Genomic DNA, 4,035 nt, shown 5'->3' with positions numbered 1-4,035 from the left:
CTCCTGAAGGAGAAGTCACAAGGAGTTGTTGAGCAGAGATGGGGAGACACTGGGCTGATGTTTCCTTAAGGGTTCCCCTAAGAAGGGGGAGGCTGAACCTTCTCAAGCAAACTTGTTTTCATTCTTTTAGGTCTGAATTTTGGGCAAATCTTGTAGAGATTAAAGAGGTAAGACTAAACTTTCAACATTCACACTGAGAAAGGCCGAGGAGATGAGTTGGGCTACAGCTTCGGGTGGCAAAATGGTAGACAGGTGGACAGCAAGAAAATATAACCCAGAGGGAGAAGAGAAGATACCCCTTAGAAATCAGGGCAAAATCCCAAAGTGTCTCTTTTCCCATGGTATCACCAGGATGTGGATTCCCCTCCCAGGTCTACCCCTGCAGTGCCAGTGAAGGACAGCAGAGTTGTGGGGATGAGAGTTTGATCACTCCATTCAGATGCACACCCAGATACATGTGTGGCACCTCCTGGCATGCTGCCCCCTGGATAAGTTCAGTGCTTCTCCATGCACAGCATATATCTTATTTCAGATGAGACATCCAGTCTATATGGCATGTGCTGATTTGGTTTTGATCTCATGTCATGATGATAATCAAGACAGTGACCCTTAACAGTTTAAAATTCTTCAGCTTGCTGGTCTGTGATTGGGATAGTTTTGTTTTGTTTTTTTAAGATTTTATTTATTTATTTGACACAGAGAGACACAGCGAGAGAGGGAACACAAGCAGGGGCAGTGGGAGAGGAAGAAGCAGGCTCCCCGCTGATCAAGGAGCCCGATGAAGGGCTCGATCCCAGGACCCTGGGATCACGACCCGAGCGGAAGGCAGATGCTTAACCGACTGAGCCACCAGGTGCCCCTGGAGTGTATTTTATATCTACACCGTTTCTCAATTCAAACTAGCCATGTTTCTAGTGCTCAGTAGCCACATGTGATGAGTGGCTGCATCATCGGACAGCACAGCTCTAGGGAATGATTTTATGTACACACTCCACCTCTCTTCCTGCCTCCATTCTTGTGGACCTCCACACCCCTGGAGTCGGTGACTTTTGCCTCCCTCTTTCCTCTCTCGCCGTTTGTTGTGTTCCTTTTCCGATAACGGAGACTCATTCTTCCTGATTTCTTCTTATTTTCCTTTGAGGGTCACAGTTTTTTCCTCTATCCCCCGTTTCAGCCTTTCCCCATAAGAGGTGCCATGCTTTTTTGTCTTGGTTGGGTATTTGCAGTTACTTACTAATGATTATTTTCTTTGTCCCATCAGTTGAGTTAGACACTTTCCCTATTTTTTTCATGACAGATCTCCAGATTAATTTTAGAGTTAAACTGGAATGCATAAATTTAGAGGTGTGTAGCACCCCTTTTGTTTCTGCCTTGATTTTTAAAATAGCATATATAGCTATATATGTATTTTAGGATATAAGATCTCACTCTTAAGTATTGCTTTGCCTCGTTGACTATTTTTATAATTATTTTTATATCTTTTCTATGTATTTTAGGGTTTCCATTAAACTGATGTAAAATTTTGTGTTCTTTTATATGAAAAATAAACATTTATTTTTAAAAAATTTCTACTCGAGTGGTTATTTTTATCTAGGAAAGTCCATAAAAATGGGCATATCAGTGACGTTCCTTCCTGTGCTATAATGGAATGTTATCAGGAAACAGGGTGTCAGGTCTCAGTGAGGGAGGGTAGAAAGTAGGGGTTCTCAGAGTGCCGGGGTCCCAGGTTTTCTGGAAGGTTTACGTGGGTCCAGTGGTTGGGCTTGTCACTACCTGGCTGAGCACTTCCTGAGTGGTACCTTTTATTTGTAGACATGATGCTGTCGATGTTCTTGCATCATCTTGGAGGTTTTGATGTTGCAGGAGTTTCCAGAGAAGCCCCTACGGGCAGCCTTCAAGTCCGTTGTGCTGCTGCCTTGCTCTTTAGGACCTCCCCCTGACTTGGTGTTAGAGTAGAGCCTAGTGTGTTCCTTGGACAAGCAGCATCATGGCTACCTGGAAACATGTTAGAAATGCATATATCAGGTGCCACACAGGCACTGAATTAGAAACTCATGGGGAGGCCCAACAATCTGTGTTTACTAAGCCCCCCAGGCAGGTCTGTTGCAGCAGCTTTTTTTTTTTTTAAGATTTTATTTATTCATTTGAGACACAGAGATACAGAGAGAGAGAGAGCATGAGCAGCGGTGAGGGGCAGAGGCAGAGGGAGAAGCAGGCTCCCTGCTGAGCAGGGAGCCCGATGCAGGACTCGATCCCAGGACCCTGGGATCATGACCTGAGCTGAAGGCAGACTCTTAACCATCTGAGCCACCCAGGCGTCCTTGTTGCAGCAGCTTTTGAGAAGCATTGTATCAGACGATGTTTGAGTTCATGCTAACTTAGTCACAGACACCTGGGTCTGCTCACTGCCTGCACTTTGTGAGGGCGTCTGGATCCTCTCGGAATCCCTCTCCTGGACTTAATAATCCCTCCTACTTGAAGTCTGTCTTCCACAGCCTCTGCACTTCCTGGCTTTTGTTTCTAGTGAGTTCTGTGGTATGTACTTCCATGTCTGTGACACTGTGAGAGAAGTGGCCGAGGCTGGAATTGCCATCTACTGCTGAAGGCAGTGGCGGTGTTCAGAAGGGAGGCGAGGAGCTGTGTTTGTGTGTGTCTCACAAGATAGACTGATACTCGGGGCACCTGGGTGGCTCAGTCATTAAGCGTCTGCCTTCAGCTCAGGTCATGATCCCAGGATCCTGGGATCGAGCCCCGCGTCAGGCTCCCTGCTCAGCGGGAGGCCTGCTTCTCCGTCTCCCACTCCCCCTGCTTGTGTTCCCTCTCCTGCTGTGTCTCTCTGTCAAATAAATAAATAAAATCTTTAAAAAAGAAAAGACTGATACTCGATAACTGCTTTGTTTTTACTTCATCTCCTGTTGACTTCACAATGTGAGTGCAGTCTGTGTAAACCTCTCTACTGAATGATGCACAAATATAAGTATTTACGTGAACATATGAAGTCTGCATATGTGGATAAACGGCCTTATATATCATTTATTTATCCGTCATTACATCTCTGTGGGGTCTTACCTGATTCCTCGACCTTATTTTCTGTCACTGTACCCATCTCTACTTGAATGTATATGAAATATTTTATTATAAAAATAAACAGGAGCGCCTGGGTGGCTCAGTCGGTTGAGTGGCTGCCTTCGGCTCAGGTCATGATCCCAGGGCCTGGGATCGAGCCCCGCATCGGGCTCCCTGCTTGGCGGAGAGCCTGCTTCTCCCTCTCCCTCTGTCTGCTGCTCTGCCTGCTTGTGCTCTCTCGCTCTCTGTTAAATACATAAATAAAAATAAAAAAAAGTTTAAAAATAAAAAATAAAAATAAACAGATACTATGTTTACTTTGTGTTTTTTCTCTCACTGTGGAACCTCCTCCCTTCTGGAGCTTCAGTGTGGGACCTGCTCTGCCTTCTGTGGCCAACTCTTTTGGAGCAAGAAGGTGTTGCCCACCATCTTACCCTTGAACCTGAGTTTCCGCATGAGATTTAACTGCTGTGTGTCTTTCTGAGGACAGGATTGTGCTCATTTTCCTCATCTCCCTCTTGAGGGGCTGTTTGCTGTGCTTATTTACTTCCCATTTGTCTACTCCCCATTTGCCCATCACCTGCTGATGTTATCCATGCTCTCCTCCCATCTGTGCACAAGATGGGAAAGGCTCTACGCTTGACTTTCTCTTGTTTTTTATTCAGTGTCAACCCCTGAATATACCTTTCAGGGGCATCTGTCATCTTCCAATCTAGCCACGATCCTTGTGCACACACCTCCCCAAAGACTGTCTCTCTGTAATGATTTTATGCACAAACTGCACTTCTTCCTGCCTCCTGCATCCCCATAAGTGCCCCACCCCCCACCCTCATCTGATTATTTCTTCCCTATCTCATATCCTACTTTTATGTTAGTTTTCTGACCTGAAATGTGATTACTAGGTCCTTTGTTTTCTGCCTTAATTTCTAAGTCATAGATTACTTTCAGGCTAAATTGTCACAGAATTTA

The sequence above is a fragment of the Leptonychotes weddellii genome, chromosome 16 (genome assembly GCF_054177405.1).
Source record: "Leptonychotes weddellii isolate Sample4059 chromosome 16, ASM5417740v2, whole genome shotgun sequence".
Lineage (NCBI taxonomy): Eukaryota > Metazoa > Chordata > Mammalia > Carnivora > Phocidae > Leptonychotes > Leptonychotes weddellii.
The sequence above is the reverse complement of the archived record's forward strand: the minus strand, read 5'-3'. Positions refer to the sequence as shown.